This window comes from Oryctolagus cuniculus, chromosome 2 (genome assembly GCF_051225735.1).
Source record: "Oryctolagus cuniculus isolate XC-2025 breed Fujian yellow rabbit chromosome 2, ASM5122573v1, whole genome shotgun sequence".
NCBI lineage: Eukaryota > Metazoa > Chordata > Mammalia > Lagomorpha > Leporidae > Oryctolagus > Oryctolagus cuniculus.
The window spans coordinates 93,081,996-93,108,108 of NC_142868.1; the positions used below are offsets into that span (position 1 = coordinate 93,081,996).

General features: G+C 45.7%; 1 long non-coding RNA gene across 2 annotated transcripts; it reads right to left on the minus strand.

Moving 5' to 3' along the window:
• Positions 1-254: 254 nt before the first annotated feature.
• On the minus strand, positions 255-26,063 carry LOC149127904 (uncharacterized). 2 transcript variants are annotated; one of them, XR_016230083.1, is made up of 5 exons: positions 25,823-26,063; positions 18,245-18,449; positions 6,224-6,314; positions 5,022-5,126; positions 255-904 (listed from the first exon to the last, which is right to left on the minus strand). It is a non-coding gene; the product is annotated as an uncharacterized LOC149127904 (long non-coding RNA). The 2 variants fall into 2 exon arrangements; XR_016230084.1 differs by lacking the exon at positions 6,224-6,314 and having other exon boundaries at positions 25,823-26,059.
• Positions 26,064-26,113: the final 50 nt, after the last annotated feature.

The following is a 26,113-nucleotide window of genomic DNA, read 5'->3' on the forward strand; positions in this document are numbered from 1 at the left end:
TGCTCAGCCATGATGGCCCCCGGACGTGCAGCCATGATCAGTTACATATCAACTTTGGGCAGCAGATGTCCTTGTGGCTGAGCCAACGCATAGCTTCCCTCCCTGCCACCACAGCTACTTCGTTCACTGAGCAGACCCTAGGGCACCAGTAGAAGAACTTACTAATGTCCAAAAGGAAGCCTGCCCACCTGATTTTGAAAAATCCCCCTTTGCTGGAACAAAGTTTTGGGGACAATTTATCTGGAAGAGAACATGGATTTTATTTAAGATATCAAGCCACTCAGCTAAAAACTGACACTTCTCAGCCAGCATAACATCTAAGTGTCACCATGGAACTAAATGAGTTATAGGTGGAAGTGCAGTATAGAGTTTCCAGGAAGACTGCCTGGAAGAAGCAGGCTCCACTGGAGTGTGCTCTTGTGCTTTGTTTGTTTGTTTTTCTCTTCTCCTCTTCCTTCTCTTTATTACCTTAGACCGCGACTATCTGGGGTTCCACCAGACACGTTGGACCATGAAGTAACCATGACAATGGTGGGACAATTACATCAGTCCTAGGTGCTCACTTCTATGTGAAAATAGAAAACAAAAAGGAGTTTCCAAAATGGAAGTCATTTTGTAGGGCAGGGCTCTCTGAAACTTTTCCTAAGTGAAATAAGATTCATTCTTCAAGCCCAGCCACATACACTCTCCTTATCTTCCTCTCACCAGCTCCTTGGTCATGCTTCTTTCAAGTTTCTTGTCATCTGACCGGACTGTGAACCAGGGATGGTAATTCAGGGAGACTCTTATCGCAGACCATTTCTCCTAAGCGAAGCTGATGAGATAGGGTCTTTGGAATTTGGTCCTTGGAAGGTTTTACTTTACCCACTGTGCTTCAGCCACATGCCTTAGTGAAACAATAGCCCTGTGGGAATCAATAGAATGAACTCATAGCAGGAAAACTTGTGGAAAAGAAGCGAGATTGGTGCATTCCAGTCATATTTGCACTATTTGTGTCAGTCCATCAGGAGTCAAGTTTCTGAAAAGGAGTATCTCAGTTGTGAAATTGAGGTCATGTGCCCACATCTTATCCACAGGAGTTTATAGGAAGTAAAATCTGGTCCCTTGGATCTCTTTTGTAAAAGGGAGAAACATAGTTTACTACTCCAACAAATCTACCAACAATGTAGAGAGGTGACTTCCTCCTTCCCCCAGAAAGTAATAAGCTGGAAAATTGAGGTGTTGATAAGAAGAGGAGTATGGCCAGTGCCACGGCTCACTAGGCTAATCCTCCGCCTGTGGCACTGGTACCCCAGTTTATAATCCCAGTTGGGGCACCAGTTCTGTCCCAGCTGCTCCTCTTCCAGTCCAGCTCTCTGCTGTGGCCCGGGAAGGCAGTCAAGGATGGCCCAGGTGCTTGGGCCCTGCACCTGCAAGGGAGACCAGTAGGAAGCACCTGGCTCCTAGCTTTGGATCGGCACAGCGTGCCGGCTGTTGTGACCATTTTGGGGGTGAACCAACAGAAGGAAGACCTTTCTCTCTGTCTCTCTCTCTCTCACACAGTCTATAAGTCTCTCTCTGTCTGTCTCTCTCTCACTGTCTAACTCTGCCTGGCAAAAAAAAAAAAAAAAAAAAAAAAAAAGATAAGAAGAGGAATGGACGCTACCCAGAGGAACATTATGGCTGTCTACGCTAGAACTGTGGCAAAGTCTGTCTTATTAGATGCATGGAAGTGATGGGGGTGGGGTGGGAATGAAAAAGACCCAGGGTCAGACAGCTGGTTCTAGTCCCAACTCTAGGACCTTTGTTGCTGGTCATATATGGAAAGTCACATCACCATTAGGAAATGAATGTTCCTCATTTGTATGCATAGGAAATAGTCTATAAGTTATAAAGTACACAGTCTAAATAGTGAGATACTCTGTATAGCATAACGCAGTATCTGATGATAACTGTTATTCCAGTCTCACTTTTAAATGATGGCCTAATTCACATTCTGCAAATTGTTTACTGCTAGTAAAAGAGCAAACGATTTTTAATCGAACTCAAGTGTAAAACTCTGTCCTGTTTATCAGCTATATGATATTGATCAAATTACTTACCTCTTATGTAAACTGAAAATACAATGAATCCTTCAAAAATTTAATGTAAGCAATAAGTAAGACTATGCCTATTATTTAGTAGATCTAGCAAATACTCAAAAAGGGTCACTTCTATCACTGTTATGATTACCAAATATAAGAAATATTAACTCAAAGGATGCTCTTTATACAACATTCTAGAATTATTCAATGCTACATGAAAGTAGCAAATCAAAATGTCTCAATTGTAAGATATCATTTAAACATACAAGGAGTGATTGACCACCTATCACTCTACTATGGCTTTATGCAATGTGCTGTGTGCTCACAAGGGACCATGGAAAACAGAGCTAGTGCTTCTCTCTCCATCAAGGGAGTCATTGCCTATGCTGAAGACCATGGGTGGACTCTTACTCAAACAAGGGGTATATCTGGAATCCAGTTATTTGTCCTTCTCCTCCATCCTGTCCTACTGAGGCCTTGAAACAACTAATACTAGCAGTGGGCAGAAAACATCATAGGCTGAAATAGAAAGTCCATCTAAACCAATGCCTTATCAACTCAACGGTGCTAACTCTTGCAAGAATCACATGCATGAGGCTATAATCTCCTAATGGGTATGATGCAAAGTTTTTCAGCTGGTAGGGTTACAATCCACACTCATCATGATCTATACTCAGAAAACTCCTTTCAGACGTGTTATTGACCCATTAATTCACACTTATTGAACACTCAGTATGTACAGAGTCAATTATTCAGGAAATATTTTCATAGCAGAAGCTTCAACACTTCAAGCTGGAAGTGCATACATTTGTTAATTCACTCATGCATGCAAACAAGGATTTAACAAGTACTAACGAACAACTGCTAAGTACCAGACACTCTACTCAGGAATGGGATGTCAAAACAAATAATACAAAAGTCACAGAAGTACCCAAAGTTGGATAAAGTGTAATCTACTGCCAATAAAGTTCACTTGCTCTCTGCACCTGTGATTTCTTCCTGCAGGGTGGACGGTGTGGGAGGAAATCTCCAGGTTGAAGTAGCTGATGGTGAAGGAAACAGTAAGTTGGTGCCCAGATGATGTAATAAGGCACCCATCCTTACGCCCAGGAAGAGGTGAAAGAAGGACGCAGGTCAGAAGTGCGCCTTTTGTGGTAGAAGTGGCACTGACACAAATGAACGACATTGACCTTTGGGTTTTAGGGAAGTGCTCCTTGAACAAACATTTCAACAAATCTGGGAAAACTGGTTCCAGAAACATCTTGTGCAATCCTAAACGAAGGGCACTGGGTGCACTGCTCATTTGCATTTTTGCCACCTGGGTGTGTTTTCTTCCTTGCTGCCCCCCACCTCTGGTTGTCAACTGTCTAAAACTAAACTTCTGATGTCTGGAAGTTAATGCTCTTTTGTGCTGCTGGCCCTTGTCTGCGGCAGCTAATGGAGTGTGGACAACCATGGTTATTTGCAACTTCTGTCCTCCCTTAGGGATTCTAGTCAGTAATTCCAGCCAGTTCTGAAAAACAAAGGGCAGAGAGAGCTGGCACAATGGTTGGAAAATGCTTACTCCGAAACCAGCTGCCAGACTGCCGCAGGCCAGTGCTCTGTGGGTGCCAGAGCAGCCATGGGAAGACCACGTTGAGAAGAACAATGATGTCCAAGCTTGGCATAAACAGGTGTACTCTAGAGCAAGATGGGTGATTTCTCAGAGGCAAAAAGGACCTCGAGACATCACCTGGCAGGAGGCAGATGAGCCACAGGGCTGTCAGAGTTCCCTGAGGACGCTTAGCAATGGGGAGAAAGCACTGTTTCTTTGCTTCTCTTTGTTAGAGACTTTCTAGTCTCTTAAACTCTCCTGAAGACTTTGATGTAAGACCTGGGTGTGGGTAATTACTTTGAGAATTAATCCCTGGAAGGACAAGCAGGAGTGGTGACAGTGAGTCAGGGAGTAGAAAAAGCCCTGAAAAGATGTGTTGAAGCAACTGGGGTTCAATCCCAGTGGAGGCTCCTAGAGGCCGTGAGGGGTCCCACACTAGGCACTTTACCTTCATTATTTACTCATTGACTCCCATCCCACTCGTTGACCGCTACCCCCAAGGACATCAAGTCCCTCCCTGCACATATTCTGGGTTGTACCAGTATGCCAAGAGCCAGCTTCCATGATACTGAAGAAAACCTCAAGCAGAATGGAGAAGAAATGTAGGTGCATGAGGTAGAAAGTGCTCAACATTCTGGGAGATGTCTGCCAACGTGAACTGAAAGGTGGAGTGGAGGTGGGCATCAGTAACATCTGCTGCAGTCAGAAAAAGGAGATTGCAGTGCACACACACACACACAATTTTCATTTGGAAAGAAACAAGCAAGAAGACACATGTGCAGGAAGGGTCTCCCTCGCATAAAATGGAAGCCAAGATATGAGATACTGTGACATAAACACAGGTAAGAGGTGACTCCACCACCTTCTATCATTTTGGCCCTATATTGTTGCCTTAATTTTTTGAGACCTCCACATCTGTGAAATGAAAGTCTTAAAGTCTACACAGTGTCTCCCATAAAACTTTTAAAATGACAAATAAGTAAATGCTGTGTACTTGAATAAACTAAAAATTATTATATACCAGTTTATTTGGTTAACCAAATTACTGGATGCTTGCCTACTACAAGGGATCTGCAAAAGTTCAGGAAAAAACTAGGCAAGCATTTCAAATTTTTTGACAGGAAAATAAATGTTCCTTTCAACTCTATTTTCCATGATCTTTCTGAAGTATTCTCATATGTGCCCATCACTGCACTAAGCATTAAAGAGAGGACAGTACGTGAGGTCTATCACCTTGTTGCTGTAGCCAAATTCATTGTCATACCAGGAAATGAGTTTGGCAAAGTGGTCACTGAAGGCAATGCCAGCCCCAGCATTTAAGGTAGAGGAGTGAATGTCATTTTTTTTACCTTAAATGTACTCACATGGGAGACCCAAAAGAAGCTCCTGGCTCCTGGCTCCTGGCTTTGGATCAGTGCAGCTCCAGGCATTGTGGTCATTTGGGGACTGAGTCAGCTCTGTCTGTCTCTCTGTAGCTCAAAAAAATAAATGAATGAAATAATGAATAAATAATTCATGAAAATAATATGAATAATGAATGAAAATAAAATGAAATAATGAATGAAAATTATTTTAAAAAGCGGTCATTGTTAATTCTGAAGACAGGGTTCATTGCCAAGTTGTGCTCATTTACAAGTCTGTGACTCAGCAAGGAAGGCAGCACTGTGGCTGCATGGCCCATGAGTGGCACTGAGGGCATCCTGACTCAGGTGCTCACCTGACCTGAGGTGGAGAAAGCACCGGCAGACATGAGTCCCACCCCTACTGTACAGTACCAGGGTTCTTGGGGTTTTGTGGTGCTCTTCTACACGGGCTACCAAAGCCCCTCATCAGTTTTGGCCACAGACCCAGAGCAGAGATGAAGAGTGACTATAAAGAAGGAACCCTCCCCATCATCCCACCCCAATCGGCAGAGGCTGGGAATGGATTTTCCTTCTGCCTTGTGCTACCTTGTTGCTGCTCTGTTCTGGATTTTCTTAGCCAAGATACAATCCTGAGCCCCAGAGCCCACAAATCTGTTTTCTAATTCTTCCCTCAATTCCAATCAATCTCCCTCCTTACTGTATCAAAAGCAAGATGCCTAGTCTTTTGTGGATTGAGTCACAAGACAAACTCTGGTGCTTCCCACTCTACTTGGAGGAGAAGGCACGAAACACAGTCATCAACTGGAGATGGGCGTTTTACAAGCAGATGCTATTAGGAACTTATGGATGGCGCAACATCTTAGAAGGTTACCAGCCTCCATCTCTAAGGCAAAGATCAAGTGGAGGGGTGCATTGCACTGTTTACAAGAAACGAGTGCAAGACAGAAACACTTGGGCATTTCATTGCTCAGATTTCAAAAGAAAGAAAAAAAAATCAAAGTCACAAACCCAAGTCAAGTGAGTTGATCTGGACCTGGAACAGATCATTACAGGGAGCCGAGTTCCACACACGGCTTCTACAAAGTTTCTGGAGCAAGGTCTCCAAAGCAAACATCAACAGATTCTGCAAATAAAGGCACTTGTCCACCAACCACGTCCTCTTAGAAAAGTGCTCAGCACTGCCTCAGCCTGGTGACTCTCACCCGAAAACACCTTTTGCTTCACAAGGAGCAGTTCTGTGACGTTAGTTGGCAGCAGCCTTGAGGGTTTTCTTCCCAGACGATGGGACTCACACTGGGAAAGAGACAAGCAAAGTCAGGTGTATTTCCTTTCTAAAAATCTAGATCCCTCCCTCTCCTTTGTCAGCAGCATTACACAGCCGATTGACCATTGGATGGAGACTGTGTTGAGCAAAGAACACATGCTGCTGCTTTGAGAGGCTTAGCGGAGACGAGGTCGTAGTAAGGGTCTTCAAAAAGTATACCAGGATAAGCACCTGGCTCCTGCCATTGGATCTGCGCGGTGCGCTGAACGCAGCGCGCCAGCGGCGGCCATTGGAGGGTGAACCAACGGCAAAGGAAGACCTTTCCCTCTGTCTCTCTCTCTTACTGTCCACTCTGCCTGTCAAAAAAAAAAAAAAAAGTATGCATGGATTTCAAATGTTTTGGGGACCAAAGTAAATTTTTCTTTTTTTAAATTGTTTTTTATAAATATTCATTTTATTTATTTGAAAGATAGAGTTACAGAGAGAGGTAGAGACAGTGAGGGAGGTCTTCCATCTGCTGGTTCACTCTCCACAAGACCTCCCTGATAAGGGCTGGTCCAGGCCAAAGCCAGGAGCACCAAGCCCCATCTGGGTCTCCCGAGAAGATAGCAGGGACACAGGTCGTCAGGTCACTTTCACTGCTTTCCCAGGCACGTTAGCGGGGAGCTGGATCAGAACCAGGGAGGAGAATGCCCTATAGTGAGGGGCTGTGACTTCCTGAGTCTGATTCTTCAGGGCTCGAAGCCCACCAGGGAAAATCCACTGCCCCAGTGCTCAGGTCTCCCAACTGGAGGTGGATACGCTCTGCTTTTCTCTTAGCCATTAGAAATAAACGAATGCCGTGCTGTGACGCGACTCCCACCCTAGCAGCTGTGGGGTCTCTGAGTCAGGAGATGGTCTAGCAGCCTCCTCCGTGGGCTCTGTCTGGGACACAGTGTGACAGGAGATCAGGATGAGAATTGTCATCGCCACGCCCCAGACCACTATCGAGGACCAAGTTGGCAGGGTCAAAAGTAACCATGGCAACAGGAGAGAGCATGCTTCCTAGGGAAGGAAGAGCAGACGACCAGCAGGGTAAGGACTCAGCCTGGCTGGGGCGTCAGCCAGCTCTGTTAACTTACCCTGGCATTCATTTGACCACAAGTATCCACCAAGTACCTAGTTAAGTTTCACCTATGTAGTGCCCCAAAAAGTTAACCATAATGAACAAAACTGTAATTTCCAAATAAATACATCCCAGTAAAGCCGCCTTCTGCAGTGCTGGCATCCCATATGGGCACTGGTTCAAGTCCCAGCTGCTCCACTTCTGATTCAGCTCTCTGCTACAGCCTGGGAAAGCATTAGAAGATGGCCCAAGTCCTTGGGCCCCTGCACCCTTGTGGGAGACCCAGAGGAAGCTCCTGGCTCCTGGCTTCGGATTGGTGCAGCTCTGGCCATTGTGACCAATTTGGGAGTGAACCAGCAGATGGAAGACCTCTTTCTCTCTCTGAGTCTCCTTCTTTCTGTGTGTAACTCTGCTTTTCAAATAAATAAATAAATCTTAAAAAAATACGTCTCTATGTATCTGCTGGCTTAAGTGTAGTGAGCTGGGATACAGAGTGTGATGAGAGAAAATAAGGGGGGATGCTGTGTTTTTAGGGGATCAGCGACAGCGTCTCTGAAGAGGTTCTCTGGGAGCTGAGATCAGCGCAGGAAGTGGGCGCTATCCAGACCAAGGAAAGTGACAAGAGGGCTCCACACACAGGGAGTCACACGCTGAGGACCTGGGGCAAGGACAGAGCTCGACAGCGTGAGAAGCTGAGGGAGAGGCAGAATGACGTGAGCGGAGCAGCGCCGGAGGCAGGTGGAGACGCATGAGCAAGCTAAACACAGACACGGACACGATTTGATTCGGGTTTCAATAACACCCCTGCAGCTGCTGTGTGGACGGTGGGTGGAAAGGGGACAGAGGGCATGGAAAGAATACGTCAAGGGTGACTTGCCCTGTTCCCTTTTCTCCTCTTCCTATCCCTCTTCTTTCTCTTCCCTCCACATCTCCTTAGGTCTTTCCCCTTTCCTCCCTCTTTCCTGTTCCTTCCTTTCTCTTTAATTCCTTTTCTTTTGTTCATAGCCATCCCTCTCACTTGTCTATATTTCTCTTTCATTTCTTCCCTTAGGGAACCATTCAGGCCAGGGTCAGCAAGCAAGTTCTCCGCAGGTGCACATTATCCAGCAATAGAAGGAGGCTGAGCCAGGTCTCGAACTCGGGTACTCGAATACGAAATGCAGGCATTCCAAGCGGCATCTTAGCTGCTATGCCAAATGCCCACCTCTTTGCACTTTCTGTTCAACAGATGTTTAAATTCAAGAGCCATCCACACTATTTAATACTCAAAATGTCCCTCAGACACTATTTGCAATTCTTATTTGGGCCACATCTCTTGTACATTTGTACACATCTCCAGAATCACAATTGGAACCCAAGAGAAACACAGAAGTAGATCCTAGACATTTCTGGGAAACCTGAAATTCTAGTGCACTCATGCTAACAGGGGAGATGTGGTAGGCTGTTATGGTATCATTTCTCTCATCTGCACACTTTTCCTATTCAAACCTACCCTGCAATTCAGAGCAGCATCCCTCATTGTTGTCAGAAGTGGTCCAAGTCTCAGATCGTCTCGGAACTTGCACAGAACTGCCTTTTCTTTTAAGATTTATTTATTTATTTGAAAGTCAGAGTTACACACAGAGAGAAAGAGAGGCAGAGAGAGGCAGAGAGAGAGAGAGAGAGAGAGAGAGAGGTCTTCCATCCAATGGTTCTCTCCCCAATTGGCCACAATTGCTGGAGCTGTGCCGATCTGAAGCCAGGAGCCAGGAGCTTCTTCCAGGTCTCCCACACGGGTGTAGGGTCCCAAGGACTTGGCCCATCTCTACTGCTTTCCCAGGCCATAGCAGGGAGCTGGGTCAGAAGTAGAACAGCCAGGTCTCGAACCAGCGCCCGTACAGGATGCTGGCACTGCAAGCGGCAGCTTTACCCGCTACCCCACAGCGTTGGTCCCTGGAACTGTCTTTTTTTCCAAGTAGGTGAGGCAGGAGATGTGGACGTGTTTCCTGGGGCTGCATTGGTACTGATGTCAGTAGTTGAGGCTGGTGTTGTGCCAGCACCGGGTGTGGGATCCCAGGTGACAGAGGTGCCCAGGGAAGTTTTAACAAATGTAGCACCTTTGTTACTGCTGAGGCTGGACTGGCAGTGGGTGGGGCAGCCTGAAGCAGAAGGCGTGAGGCAGGGATCTTTCTTTCCCAGATCCGAGGCAGTGCTGGCACCAGGGGTAATCCTCAGAGGGCATCTTTTGCCCTTCATCACTTCACTTAGTGTGCTCTCAGAGAAACCAGCGTGGCTACCCTCAAATTCTGCTTCAATAACGAATCCCAGCTTCCCTCCGGGGCTTGTCCATGAAGTATGCATGTTCTTTGAGCTTTTAAAAAGAGAGTTTGCAGTTATTTTATCCTAGTTGCGTAGCTTCTTCCATTGGGAGTGCTAACCTCAGGACCCTGTTTTCAGGATTCAATTTGAATTCTTTCCGATCTGGCTTCCCTACCCTCACTCTCCAGCCTTTTCATCAACTCCTGAAGATGTTGATGGCAAACATTGCTAACGACCCTCATGTTGCCAACCAATAGATATTTCAGTAGACTGCTCAAATCTGTTATTGCTTCCAGTTCACCAAATATTCCTTCCACATAGAACTTTGCAGCTCCTGCTACTTTACAGGCTCCCGGGGTTTCCTCTGGGCTTAGCTCTTGACTTTTATTCTCAGCCTCTGCAGTGTTTCCTAGATGAGCTGATGAGTTCCTTCAGCTTTAAGAATAATTTATGTGCTCACGATCACTAAGTTCTTAGTTACAAATTTAACCTCATTCATAATATAAACAGGTTGAAAGAGACTACCATATGATCTTCTCAAGACATTTAGGAAAAAAAAGATAAAATCCAAACTTCCTTCATGATAGGACTCGCAAAATAAGAGAAGGAAAAATCCTTCGTCTCAGAGAAATCCACATAAAACCAATACTGATATCATATATAGTGGTGAGATGAAAAGAAGCTTCCCCTAAAAGCTGGTACAAGGGGGCCTGCACTGTGGTGCAGCGGGTTAATGCCCTGGCCTGAAGTGCCAGCATCCCATATATGCACCGGTTCAAGACCCGGCTGTTCCACTTCCAATCCCACTCTCTGCCATGGCCTGGAAAAGCAGTAGAAGATAGCCCAAGTCCTTGGGCCCCTGCACCCACACGAGAGACTTGGAAGAAGCTCTTGGCTCCTGGCTTCGGATTGGCACAGCTCCAGCCGTTGTGGCCAATTGGCGAGTGAACCACTGGATGGAAGACCTCTCTCTCTCTCTCTCTCTCGCTCTCGCTCTGCCTCTCCTCTCTCTGTGTAACTCTGACTTTCAAGTAAAACAAATAAAAAAAAAAAAAAAAAGGTTTGCACAGGAAAAGTTTGTGCGCTGTTGCTACTCCTAGGCAGTGTTATGTCGGGAGGAGGCAAGGGAAAGCACCAAATACAGGAGTGGTGTTAGGGTTAGTGGTTGAGGTGCCAGCATCTTACATCACACTACCTGAGTTCAGTATTTAGCTCTTCATTCCAGCTTCCTGCTAACACACACCTAGGAAGCAGCAGGTGATGGCTTGTGTAGATGGATGGGTACCTGCCGCCCTCGTGGGATACCTGGATGGAGTTCCCAGCTCTAAGCTTCAGTGCCTGACTAGTCCAAGGGCCTTGTAGACATTTGAGAGGTGAACCAGCAAATGGGAGCTGTCTTCTTCTCCCTCTCTGCCTCTCAAATACACAAATAATTTTAAACATTAAGCCGTTATAAAGGTTGCAGCAAAATAAAGCAAAGGCAGTTACATATTGATAATACAATTCCAGGTGAAAAAATCTTTAAAAATATATGTAAATCATTAGAATTAATAAGAGGTTTTTAACAAGTAACTGAATACTGAAGTAATAAAAAACATTCCATTTACTGTAGAAACAAATTAGAATTAGTTCTAAAATTTAGAAAATAATTTTTAAAAGTACTATTTATGTAATATGAAAAAAAAATGTGAAATACTTAAGGAAAACCCAAAAAGATGTGTACAAGGGGTGGGCTTATGGCACGATGAGGTGCCCAAATCCCACATCAGAGTGCCTGGTGTGAGTCCTGGCTTTTCGGCTTCTGATCCAGGTTCCTGCTAATGCACACCCTGGGCAGAAGCTTGGATCCCTGTCACCCTCATGGGAGCCCCAAATGGAACTCTGGTCTCCTGGCTTCAGCCTGGCCACGCCTGGGCTGATGCAAACATCTGAGGAAGTGAACCAGTAGATGGAAGCTCGCTCTCGCTCTCTTTTTTTTTTCTCCCCACCCCTCTTCTCTGCCTTTCAAATAAAAACAAAACAAAACAAAACAAAATTAACAATGTGTTCAAGATTTCCGAAGAAAATTTGAGACATTGAGTGTATTTGAGAGACGTTAAAGAAGGAAAAAAAAAGACAAAAAAAGAGAAATTAAATTTTATTTAATGAATATAAATTTCCAAAGAACAGCTTATGGATGACAATGGCTTTCCCCCCCACCATAACTTCCCTCCCACCCGAAAACCCTCCCCTCTCCCGCTCCCTCTCCCATTCCATTCACATCAAGATTCATTTTCAATTATCTTTATATTCAAAAGATCAATTTAGAATATATTAAGCAAAGCTTTCAACAGTTTGCACCCACACAGAAACATAAAGTGAAAAATACTGTCAGTACTAGTTATAGCATTAAATCACAATGTACAGCACATTAAGGACAGAGATCCTACATGAGGAGTAGGTGCACAGTGATTCCTGTTGTTGACTTAACAATTTGACACTCTTGTTTATGGCGTCAGTAATCACCCTAGGCTCTTGTCATGAGCTGCCAAGGCTATGGAAGCCTTTTGAGTTCTCCGACTCTGATCTTATTTAGACAAGGTCATAGTCAAAGTGGAAGTTCTCTCCTCCCTTCAGAGAAAGGTACCTCCTTAAAGAAGAAAATTTCAATGGAGGAAGGAATATTTGCTATGAGTATCTGGGAAGACCCAACAGGGCCACGCGTTTGGCATAGCTGTTGAGAACCTAGTCGGGACACCAGCATCCCGTATAGAGTGCCTGGGTTAGAGTGTCACCTGGTTCCAGCTTTCCGCTAATACACAGCTGGGAGGCAGCCCGTGATGGCTCGAGTAGTTAGGTTCCTGCCACCCCCACCCAGATCCACACTGAACTCCCGTTTCCCAGTTCCAGCACGGCCCAGCTGCGCCTCCTGCAGGCTCCTGGAGAGTGCACCAGCAGATGAGAACTCTCTCTCACGCCCTTGGTTTTAGGACCCTTGAACTTCCAGACTTCTGACTGTTATTTACTGTACACAAAACATCAGCTCTGGCAAGGTCAAAAACCTGAATACAAACAGCTTATGGGTATAGAAGAATGTATTTTGGATGTGACAATAGAGGAGAGTTTATTAAATAAGAATCCAAGAAAAACGGATGGACAGAGTGAGCTACTTTGTAAATGGAGCAGTTCCATTAGCCAGAAGACAGCATTTATAGAAAGAAAAACAAACCACAGAGCGTGAGAAAATATTTCTAACACATAGCTAATTGGTCAAGAATTACTATCCAAAGTACATGAAGAACTTCTACAAAAAACTACAAGAAAAATACAGATACCTACATTTTCAAATGGCTAAAACTGTATATGCTTCACAAAAAAAATTAAAAATCAATATGGTGGTACCGGCTTTGTGGTGCAGCAGTTTAGCCAACACCAGCAGTGCCAGCATCCCACCTAGCGCCGGTCCGAGTCCCAGCTGCTCCACTTCTGAAACAACTCCCTGTTACTGTGGCTGGGGAAGCCCCAGCGGATGGCCCAGATGCTCAGGCCCCTGCACCCACGAAGAAGACAAGGCTTCTGTCTTCAGCCTGGCCCAGCCCCAGCCCCAGCTATTGTGGCCATTTGAGGAGTGAACCAGTGGATGGAAAATCTTTTTCTCTCTCTGTAACTCTGCCTTTCAAATAAATCAATAAATACATCTCTTCAAAAAAAACCAGATTAATAAACACTTCAAAGTGTGTTGAACCTCAATAATAATCAAGAAATGATGATTAAAAATACAATAAAACACTACCATGTGTCAGCAAGACTGGTTAAACCTAACACCCTTACTACTGATGTTGGCAAGGATACTTAGCAAGAGGAATTGTTACGGTATTTGGTGGGGGTATGAGTTGGTACAAGCACTTTGGGAACTAACAGTGTTTTCCTAAGTCCGAGGTATGCATAGTAAGCAATTACACCCTCAGCATAAATGCATGCCAAGATAAATGTAGTCTGTTCCCAGCAGAATAATACCAGCAGTGTACTTGAAGACAGTCAGTGCACACCAACACTGGGTGAATAAGTGTAGACATGAATAACAGAAGCACCCTGCAGTGACATTGGATCAAACGTCAGCAAGCCAGGGCCCTTGATCCATATAAATCCACTCTGATAGATTTTTGCCCAACCTGCAACCTATGAATTTTTTATGTGTATATGGCTTGTAAAACAAACAAACAGGAGGGCTATGTGTCAGAGAATAGAGAAAGCCTGCAAAGACTGAACTCTTTCCTATCCGGTCCCTTACAGAGCATGTCTCTCAACCTGTGTCACAGGCGAGTATGGAAAACTGATTCTTGACTCAAAGAAGTAAGGCCCAGGGAAGAACACAGAATTGCTCCAGTCATATAAAATATGAAATCAAGGAACATCGACGCTTGATTCATAATCTAGGTAAGTGGCAAAACCAGCACCAAAAAGCAGGGAAATCCCTATCACAAAGTGGTTGCTGATTCAGCTCCTGCTGTGGAAGAGGACTGCCATCCAGGGAGAGGGAGAGCACTCCAGGGGCATTTGTGCTACTGTTCATTTCTTGATCTGCAGCCATTCCCATGACGCACACACAGCATTATTCTTTACACATTTATTTCGTGCCAGCTCTTTTTAGAATAAATCAAACCTGTAGCTCTAATAACAAGGTATGCTGAGGTACGTGGGTACCCTTCTGCTACAAATACGTAGGAGTGTTTGGCAACACATAATCAAAAATACATCCCTTCATTAATATTAGTGATTATTAACAAATTTTTCAGGTATGAATAAATGTATGACTTATCAATGTATTAATTTATTAGAGGGACAGATAGAGCCTCAGTCCTCTGGTTCACTCTCCAAATACTCACAACTGCCAGGACCAAACAGAATCTGAATCAGACCCGGAGATGCAATCCAGGTCTCCTGTCTACCTGAGCCATCGCCTGCTGCCTCCCAGGATCCGAACCGGCGAGAAGAGAAGCCAGAGTTAGGAGGTACAGCCTTAAATCAAGCCCAGGCTTTCCGAGCAGGAATGAGGGTGTTTTAAAGGGCGAGTAAAGGGCCAGGCCAAATGCCCTATTAGTATATACTTGCACTAAAAGGAAGGAAATGAAAATCCCTGGATGCCAGACACAGCAGGAGATTGTAAAGGCACAGGGGAATGCTTAGGAGAGTGCCCTGGTGGCCCAGGTATGAACCCTGCGAGTCTTAACCACCAGGCCTACAGGCCAAGACTCCCAAGTTGCTGCAGGGATCCTGACTGGAGATGCATCTGGAAATGCAGTCAGTAATCCAGATGCCTGTGCAGAGTCCAGAATGGGACAGCAAGCCTAACACATACCCACCTAATAACTCAAGGCAGAGACAAAGACCCTGGTTTCTTATACCCACCTAATAACTCAAGGCAGAGACAAAGACCCTGGTTTCTTTCTGGAAGTAAAAGCAGAAAAATAAATTCACTGAGAAATGAAAACCCCAAACAATGCTATAGCTGAATGGGAGAACAGCTGGCAGAGCGTGAACTTTTATCCCCGAATGAAGACAGTCTTGTCTCCTCACGTACTAAATAAGCAGAAAAAAGTGCACCCAACACACATGCACACACATGTACATATCCCTGCTGAGCAAAAAGGCCCAGGGAAAATTAAGTCCACACAAAAAAATAATCGATCATGAGGGAAAGTCCAGTTAACAATAAACACTAGGAGTAGGCCAAAGGAACTAGAAGTTATAGAAAAATCATAAAATGGAATTAAAATAGTGGAAGAATAAAAGCATGTGACAGAATTACAATGAAAGGCAACCTTTCTTTTAGAAATAACATTTTGAAAGAAAAGCAAAAAGCTTTAAAATGAACATATAGTCATTAAAATTAAATATTCAAAGGTTTAAAATATGTTGCATACAAATGAATAGAGCTCTTTGAATACAAATGAATAATTAGTGAACTGAAAAATTAGTCTGGAAAATACTACAGAAAATAACAACACAGTCAGATAAATGGATGGAAAATGTAAGAGAAAGATTAAGTATCACAGTGAATGGAATACAGATGATAAACAAGCGTCTCATAGGAGCTCCATAAGAGACGAGGGAAGAGCCAGGTGAAAATAAACAAAATGATACAGGACTAAGGCTTTTCTGGGCTGATGAACAAAGGTGAATCTTCAGTCCAGAACCCCGGGCTCCTGCTGTGGCACGGGGAGTTAAAGCACACCTGTGACAGTGGCACCCCACAACAGAGCGCCGGTTCTAGTCCCCACTGCCGGACTTCTGATCCAACTCCCTGTTCATCCATCGTGGAAGGTAGCCAAAGACGGGCCGATTACCTGGGCCCTGCACCCCTGTCAGAGATCAGGGTGAGTTCCTGGCTTCCTGGCTTAGACCTGGCCCAGCCGTAGCCACTGTGCCTTTCAGAGTATGAACCAGTGAATGAGAATATCTTTATTTCTGTCTCCTCCTCCTTCTACTGCTTTACCTTTCAAACAAATAAATCTTTTTAAAAATCACCAGGGGTCAGCGCTGAGGTGTAGTGGATAAAGCTGCCGCCTGCAGTGCTGGCTTCCCATATGGGCACAAGTTTGAGACCTGGCTGCTCCACTTCCGATCCAGCTCTCTGCTATGGCCTGGGAAAGCAGTGGAGGATGGCCCAAGTCCTTGGGTCCCTGCACCCGCGTGGGAGACCTAGAAGAAGCTCCTGGCTCCTGGTTTCGGGTATAGCTCCGGCTGTTGGCGGCCATCTGGGGAGTGAACCAGCAGGTGGAAGACCTCTCTCTCTGTCTCTATCTTTCTGTAACTCTCTTTCAAATAAATAAAAGAAATCTTAAAAAAAAAAAAAAAAAGGGTGAAGACATAGATTAGGACAGTCACATTGCTAAGGTAGCTAGTTGTTAAGGTTAGATATCAGTCTATGTGTGTAGGAGGGGCTGAAGAAAATGGACATTTTTTGTGTGGTTGAATGAGGGAAGACATGTAGAAGGAAACCAGATCAGCAAATACATATCTGAAATGTGGCTTTTGATCGATAGCCACGGAAGGCGTGTCCCAACCCTTTGGCAAGGGAAAGCTTAGGGGAACCTTCCCCAACCAGACTCCAAGAGGACTATTAATAAGGACTGTTTTGGTACCTGGCTCCTGCCATCGGATTAGCGCGGTGCGCCGGCTGCAGCGCGCCGGCTGCGGCGGCCATTGGAGGGTGAACCAACAGCAAAGGAAGACCTTTCTCTCTGTCTGTCTCTCACTGTCCACTCTGCCTGTCAAAAAAAAAAAAAAAATTTAAAAAAAAAATGACTGTTTTGAAATTTGGGGAGGAATTTCAGAAATTCCATCCCAGGAAGCCCTCCATCCAGTCAAATCCCAGAGGCGGGGCAAGGCGGTGGGGGCGAGTGGAGGGCCCATCCCAATGTCCATAAAAACTCCAGTCTGCATACAGACTGGGCTCTGGGTTTTCTTCTGAGACACCTGTCTGATCTATCAGGTATACTTTTCTTCATTAAATTTAGCCTCTATTCAATCACCCTTCTATGTCCGTGCCTTCATACTTCATTGTCACTAGACAACAAATCCTCCTGTCCAGGAACAGTGACCCACTCCCGCTTCCATGTCCCACAGTGATCCCTTGTCCTGGCTCCCGGCTTCAGCTCCCTCGCTAGTACAGACCTCCATGGGCAGCCACAATAGCTCAGGTAGTTAAGTGCCTCCCGCCCATGTGGGAGACGTGGATAAAGTTCCTAGCTCCTCACTTCTCCCAGAGGTGGAGACTGAGAGCGCCTTCCATCCGCTGGTTCACTCCCCAAATGACCACAATGGCCAGAGCTGAGCTGATCCAAACCCAGGAGCCAGGAGCTTCTTCTGGGTCTCCCACACGGGTGCAGGGGCCCAAGGACTTGGCCCATCTTCAACTGCTTTCCCAGGCTCATTAGCAGGGAGCTGGATTGGAAGTGGAACAGCTGGGACTTGAACCAGCTCCCATATGGGATGCTGGCCCTGCAGATCGGGGGTTTAACCTACTACACCAGAGCGCCAGCTCCCGTATGTATATCTTAAAGTATCATGGATACACAAAAAAATAGTTACACATGTAATTCCAAACATATGTATAATTTCCATAAATGTGGAGTGTAAATTCATTAGTTACAAGATGCAGATCCTCTAATCAGATAAATAAGATTAAATTTTATACAATTTATGGGCATTTTAGAAGGAAAACACAGAAAATGAGAAAAGACAAAATAAGCAAATGCTAATCCTAGTGAACCTGGAAATTATAAAAATACTAATGTCAGCCAACCAGATTTAAAGGCATGAAGGAATATTAATGGCAAAGATATTATAGAGACTGGCATAACCGTCCCCAAAATTGGTTGGAGAAGTTGCTATGGAAACCCTGAAACCAGGTCCACTTGCCCGATGCACAGAAAGACGATCACTGACACAGGATGGTGGAAGAGAGAAGGCAGAACAAGGAGCCGGGCACCGGCCACTTAATTCCCTGGATCCCCAGGGGTTAGAGGTGAACGTTCTTACTAACTGGAGTTGGGGCTGCAGGTGCGTGTTCACCTTGTGTCCAGGTTCCTGGGTCGGCCGCAGTGCTTGCAGCTCTCCTTCCGCTGATCACTGACATGGTGTTCTTTAGGGAGATGGTGATACGAAGTAGCTTCAGTCGGTGCCGGGCTATGTGCAGGTGATAGCTACTTTTGACTCGGGGTCTGGAGTTTCCGGTAAAGAAATCCCTCAAATCAAGACCGACCATCAGGATGTCATCCTAGGGGAGATAAATGACTTCATGAGTCCATGATCAGGGACCCCGTAGGGCTGGCTAATCACTCCCTCCATGTAGAGCGCTAATTTTTTTTTTTTTTTTTTGACAGGCAGAGTGGACAGTGAGAGAGAGACAGAGAGAAAGGTCTTCCTTTGCTGTTGGTTCACCCTCCAATGGCCATCGCGGCTGGCGCGCTGTGGCCGGTGCACCGCACGTATCTGAAGCCAGGAGCCAGGTACTTCTCCTGGTCTCCCATGGGGTGCAGGGCCCAAGCACTTGGGCCATCCTCCACTGCACTCCCTGGCCACAGCAGAGAGCTGGCCTGGGAGAGGGGCAACCGGGACAGAATCCGGCGCCCCGACCGGGACTAGAACCCGGTGTGCCGGCGCCGCAAGGCAGAGGATTAGCCTAGTGAGCCACGGCGCTGGCCAGAGCGCCAATTTTAATGAGATTCGTTGGCAATCATCAAAGCAGGGCTAGGAAACTTGAGGCCAAGGGAGAGAGGCTGGAGAGGCTGCGGGAGACGAGGGCTAGTGCTGTCTAACACCTGCATCCAAGGCACTGTATAGGGATTTGGTCTCAAGATTCTAGAAAGCAGATTCTGGGGCCAGAGTTATGGCATAGCAGGCTAAGCCACCACTGTGACACTGGCATCCCATATCAGAGCATCGGTTTAGGTCCCAGCTGCTCCACTTCCCGTCCAGCTCCCTGCTAATGTATCTTAGGCAGCAGAAGGTGGTGCAAGTACCTGGGCCCCTACCACCTCTGTAGAGATCGGAATGGAGTTCAGCCATTTGGGGAGTGAATCAGTGAACAGAAAATTCTCTTGCTCTCTCCCTCCACGTATGTGTGTGTGTATCCCTCTCTACCTGCCTTTCAAGTAAAAATATCTTAAAAAGGGTGTCCTGTGACTTGTTACAGTCAACACAGGCCACAGTGGGGGGTGCACAAGGAGATGTTTAAGTGTAAGGACCTCAAAGTGGGACAACATCCTCTGTGGGGGGCTCCCTGCCCTGGAGGCAAGTCCTATTTTCCAGGACCCAACAAAACTTGTAAGGATTTCAGTGGCAATGAAGCACATTTTACAGGAAATGAATGAAGTTGGCTTTGTCAAACCCATATCTTGCCGAAATGTCCAAAGTGGCAGTTGCCTTGTCTCCCCCTCTTGGATGGTTGGAAGCAGAACGGTTTCACCTTGGATACCCTGCCTTGCGTTTGTTACGGTTTTGCACCATAGGGTTTGTGGACCTGGGAGCCTAACTGATTTCATTCTTATCTCAGTGCAGATTGTTAGACCTTCAGATGGAAGTAGTTATATTTTCCAGATTTTTCTTTTTTCCCTCTTCAGATACCCACTGCATGGACGCCGTATATTTTGTTGTTGTGTGAATTACTTTTGTTTTGTTGATTTAGTCAGAAGTAAATATTCGGAGATTTATATACTAGGACTTTGAAAGTTGTATAATGTCTTTCTGAGGCCACTTTCATGAGATAGATAGCTTATGAATTTGATGTTCTTTAATGTCTTTTACAAAGACAAATTGCCTCTTCCCATTTTCACTTCTGCAAAATAAAAGTATGACTATTCACAGAAAAATAAGAGAGAAAAGAAAATTCCCAGGAGGTCATACGAAAGCCGCCTTTCCTGGACAGTGTGACCTCAGATGTATAAAGCAAAAACAAGCACACACACAAAAGGAAAGACAAAATGTAAGATAAATTGGCCTAATAAAATCATCGCGGGATATTTTACCTCCTGTGTCAAAAACAGATAAGGAAAAATGGAAAGAAGTAAAAAACATCAAATTTCACAATGAACTTTGCTCCAATCTTTGCATAAAATAATGTGCCTAGCACCTAACAATGTACCAGAAGCTAATGTGGTACAACAGATTTTAAACTTATAAATAAAAACAAATTACAAAAATAGCCAAAAAGCACCCAAACAACTTGCATGGAAGCTTTAAAATTTTAATATTTCAGCATTTTGTAAGTCAAGAAGAATTGAGAATGGGTATTAGGATATATAGAGGACAGAAAACTACATTTCAAAGCTCAGGAGATGCCATTGCAATAATGTTTACAGAGGAGTCCAGCACAAAGGCAGCGTGAGCGGAGACTTAACCAACGAGTGAGCCACGTGTTCAGCCTACAGAGTATGAAGAGATGAATAGTTTAAATCTAGGGAAAGGAAGAACACGCAGGCAACAAAGAGTAGAAGCAGCAAGGAAAACAACAGGCTGTGTTTCAGAGATGCCCGCGACAGGAATTTCAGATGTGAGACAGAGACCGATGCTAAGGTACTAGATTTTAGAATTTTAGGGTCCCAAGAAGGCAAAGGTGTAGGCAGTTAAAGTAGAAAAGACTTTAGTTTAGGGGGAGACAGACAAGGGAGGGGTAAGGAGAGCGGGGACTGAACCTGCCTGGATCGAGGGCTGGGGGTGGAAGCAGGCAGAGTCCCTTTAAGGTGCAGAGCTGGGGTGGTGCAGAGCACCACGTGGACCCTGGTAAGGTGGGTGCCGGATGAGCGGAAAGGCTCCTTGGAGAAGCTGACAGAGCATTGTCTCAGCAGGCGCAGGGCTTTCCGGAGCAATCGACATTTCCACTAGCCTGTAGGTGATCCATCTGTGCCCAGCTCCACAGGGTCTGGGGGATCAGGCCTCAGTGGCCCAGCAGGTTCCAGCAGTAAGCAAGCTGGCAAAGTTAAATGAAGCAGCACCCCGATAGCCCAGGTGGGCACCAGCATAGCACTTAGGGTCTGTGTGTAGGTTTTGTTTTTTTTTTTTTTTTAAGATTTATGTATTTGCTTGAAAGGCAGAGTTACACACAGAGAAAAGGAAAGGCAGAGAGAGAGAGAGAGAGAGAGGTCTTCCATCTGCTGGTTCACCCCCAGTTGGCCTCTCAACTTCTGGAGCTGCGCCAATCCGAAGCCAGGAGCCAGGAGCCTCCTCCAGGTCTCCCACGTGGATGCAGGGGCCCAAGTACTTGAGCGATCTTCTTACTGCTTTCCCAGGCCATAGCCAGAGAGCTGGATTGGAAGTGAAACAGCCAGGACTTGAACCAGCGCCCATATGGGATGCCGGCACTACAGGCGGCAGCTTTACCTGCTGCACCACAGCACCAGCCCCCTAGGCTGGGGTTTATGTGCGTGTGGTGGATCCCATACCCAAGTGTCAAAGTTCAAGTTCTGACCCTGCTTATGATCCAGCCTCTTGATTATGGGAATCCTGGGAAGCAGCAGATGATGGTTCAAATACTTGGGTCCCTGCCACCCACATGAGACAGGCAATAGAATTTTGGACTCCTGGCTTCTTCCTGGCCCAGCCTTGGCTGCTTAATGCATTTGAGGAGTGAACCAGCAGAGAGATGACACCTTTCTGTCTCTCTCTGTGTCACTATGCCTTTCAAATAAATTATAAAAAAAAATAAAATTTTCAATTTATAGTTCACCACTTAAAATTTAATGATTAAAAGGATAAACTGTGACTATTTTGAAATACTTATTAAAATTGAATGTTCACAATTTTTTGAAGTCCTAAACAAAGCAAGCACAAAACCTATGATTATGTCTAACACGTGTCACTAAAAATCTCAGACTGAATGCTGTCATTAATGTTCAAACACTAACGCTTCCCTCTGCAGTAGAGAGAAAGAAAGGGTGCTGCTACTTTCCTTCAGACCTGAACCTCCATCCGAGCCAGCCCCCGGGGGCAGGACAATGTGGAAGATACGCACTTTGGGAACAACATCAGCATTACTCAAAGGTGGCACAGTTATCTCCCTTAGAAAAGAAGGCAACGCACAAACCATTACAAGTAATGGAAGTACACCAACATTATCACACATAACAATGATGACCACAAAATATTTAAAAATCTGATGGAGCAAATGTTGCCCATGGAAACAACAAGAGTACACAGGAATATATTTTTTAAAAAAATATAGAGAATAATTCCATGGAAAAATATAAAACTTCAGTGAAGAATATTCTAGAAAGGCCAAAATAGCTTGTGATAGAAACCCTCTTTGTGCGTGAGAGAACTGAACATCTTCAGTGCAACACCAGCTACTCCCCTACAATGGATTGTTTGTTTTTCTAAAAGGATTTTGACTAATGGACACTAAAATAAATATGAAAAAATAGAGGACCAAGAATTGCCAAGATTACCATAAAGAAGGAAAACAGAAGTATAGACTTGGCATTCCAGATACAAGATTTATTAGAGGGCTACTAATTAAGACAGCATGGTGCGCGAGCCTCGGGGGCTGTAAGAAAAATTGTGCAGCGGGAGACCAGAGCAGAAGCACATAAACACAGAAGCTTGTTATACGGGTGGCTTTATAAACCTCAAGTCAGAAAGAAATGAGCGTATCATAAATATTGTTGGAGCAATCATCCTTTCATAGCAAATGAACTGAAATCCCCTGTCACAACAATAACTGACATCTATTGAGTGTTCATCATACGTCAGGGACCGTTCGAATAAATGCTTTATAAGTGTTAACTCATTTAACCCTCTCTACATGTCTCTACATGTCCATGAGGTACTCTGATGAGTGAACCAAGTCTCGGAAAGAAACAGAACTCGCTCACAGTCACACAGTGAGCAGTAAAAGCATGCTTTTCACAGACACTGCCAGTATGGCTGCCTTGTCCATAGCCCTGGTCTTTCTACTGCTTCCCAATGAAACCAGAACCCAAGGCCCTCAAAGTGAAAAACAAACCTGAAAAATCCAGAGTACAGGTATTTAGCCTACCAGCCATGAAACATGTGTACCACATGGAGTATCTGGGTTCAGTTCCTGGATCCGGCTTCTGACTTCAGCTTCCTGCTATTGTATTCAGTGGGAGGCAGTGATATAGAAAGAACTGGGTTTGTGGCTACCCTGAATTGGATTCCCAGCTGCTGGCTTCAGCCTGGTCCAGCCCCAGTCTTTGCAGCTATTTGGAAAGTGAACCAGCAAATCAGAACTCTGTCTCTGCCTCTCCAATAAATAAATAAATACATAATGTTCGTAAAAGCCTCAAGGAGTAATTTCAGGACATGCGGTTCTAGATTAGAAAAAATCCTACAAATATGAGAATTCAGTAGACACAAATGTCAAATGTCATGTAGCAACCTGAAAATAATGGTTATTAAATATTTGCATTTCATTTTATTTGAAGGGCAGTTACAGAGAGAGGGAGAGACACAGATAGAGAGATAGAGATAGAGATAGAGAGAGAGAGAGAGAGAGAGAGAGAGAGATCTTCCATCCTCTGGTTCACTCCCCAAATGACTGTAATGGCCAGAACTAGGCCAGGCTGAAGCTGGGAGCCTGGAGCTTCACCTAGATTTCCAACGTGGGTGCAGGAGCCCAAGCACTTGGGCCATTTTCTGCTGCTTTCCTAGGCACATTAGCCGGGAGCTGCATCAGAAGTAGAGTAGCCAGGATTTGAACTGGTGCCCCTATGGGATGCTGGCACCGCAGGCAGCAGCTTTACCCAAGCCAGCCCGATATTTATATTTAAAAATAGACACAAAATATGTATCTTCAAATTATAAACTGGAGATGAGGAAGCCAGGTCAATGAGTGTAACATGGTAACATGGCCTGAAGACACGAAGTTCCTGTGTGTGTTGGTGATGCTCCAGGAGCTGAAAAACTTTTTTTTTTCTTTCTTTTTTTCTGACAGGCAGAGTGGACAGTGAGAGAGACAGACAGAGAGAAAGGGCTTCCTTTGCTGTTGGTTCACCCTCCAATGGCCGCCGCGGCCGGCGCACCGCGCTGATCCGATGGCAGGAGCCAGGTACTTCTCCTGGTCTCCCATGGGGTGCAGGGCCCAAGCACCTGGGCCATCCTCCACTGCACTCCCGGGCCACAGCAGAGAGCTGGCCTGGAAGAGGGGCAACCGGGACAGAATCCGGCGCCCCGACCGGGACTAGAACCCGGTGTGCCGGCGCCACAAGGCAGAGGATTAGCCTACTGAGCCGTGGCGCCGGCCGGAGCTTAAGAACTAAAGGCACAACCTTTCCTTTGTCAATGTTCTTCCAAATGTGATAAAATGACCTCCAACATCGCATTCTCAGACATCTAGGGCACCTATTGCTCTCTGCATCCGAGGTCCTTGGTAAAAAGTTGTTGATTGAGCCATTTGCAATCTGGTATTAAACCCTGATAAACCAAATTAAACCTTATTAATTCAGAAAATGCCTAGCAGGTGTTTCTCTGGTACGAAATTGATTTTCTGGGTGGAACATTAGGAAAAGAATGCTTGGTGGCCTCGCTTCCACTCCCTTCAGTAGCAAAACTGATTAGGAAGTGTACACAAATGTGCTTTTAAAAGGGCTTCCTTGCAAAGTCTGGGGCATTTGTTGACTCTGCAAGCATTTTCTCCCTACTAACACACTAAGCTGATAACTCTCCCCAGCTAGCTTCGGGTCACCTTGGATGCCCTCCCTCCCTGTTTAGAATTCCACAAAGATCAATCTCCATTTCCAGGCAGCCCGGGCTGTGGAGGCTGCTCCCATTCCCTACAGCGGTTCCCATCCTGGGGCTCTTTCATTTGCTTCCTCCCTAGGGCATTCCCCATTCCTGAAGCCGCTCAGAACACAGGCGTTCTTCCTGCTGCTATCCCTCTGTTTACATTTACAATCATTTGAAATGGCGCTGGCTTCCATTTCTACCACAGTTGGTTAACTGCCTCGAGGTGGATGCAGTGGGTGCTCCTGTCGATTCAGGCTTGGTTGGGGATGTGCAGTTGTTTTGCAGTGCATTGTCTAACAGGTATATTTGATGCTGGCAGGGAGGTGGTCCTTGTAAGAGGCGGGGAACACTGCGCTGCCCGCTGCAGCCCTGCCTGCCCACCCTCATGCAACAGCCCTGTCCTTGTGTTGCTCAAACTGTGCCATCTGTGTACAGCCCCAAATCTCCCACTTCTGTGTACCGCCCGACCTACTACATCCCTGCACTGATCAAATTCCTCTTCTGACAACCACCAACGTACCCCTTCCATGTAGCAGAAAACCACAGGTTCTCGCATTTTGCAACTTAAAACCAGCGTCAGCTAGAAACAGTCAACATGGCTGCAGATGATGTTGATGACTTCAAGATTATTATAAGGTGATTCTAATAAAATCACTGTGGTCAACACTTCCACTCCCAGCATACAACTGATGCCACAACACCTCCAGCATTTCCCAAAATGGGCATGAAAGTGGGCAGCCCTGCCCACAACTCTACTCTTAGAATATTCAGTTAAGCCCCACTTCCAGGCACCACCCCTATGCCATAAGGGAGCCCCCCAAAAACTTGTTGATTGCAACTCTCTCCCCCGAGTTTGCCTGCACAACTTCCTGTGTGTCTGCTTTCGCTTCGGGAGTAAATCAGTCTTGCCTTGTAGTCAGCTTTATGAAAGTCTCAGCGTTGAATTCCTTCTCTTGATGCGGACGTGCACCTGGGACCATACCTAGAGTCCTGCTCATCAAATGGAGCTCCTCAGGGCCAGCCTGGGGAGCTCGGGGGCCGAGCGGGATGATGAGTGTCGGTGGCGGCAAAGGAACCAGAGCAGAGAGATCAGTCAACGCCCAGGGCGCAGCCGGGTTCTCGACTTTATTGGGAGGGGAAGAGCTTTTATAGACACAGAAAGGGAGCTGTCCAGGACACAGGGGAACCGAGCCAATCAGC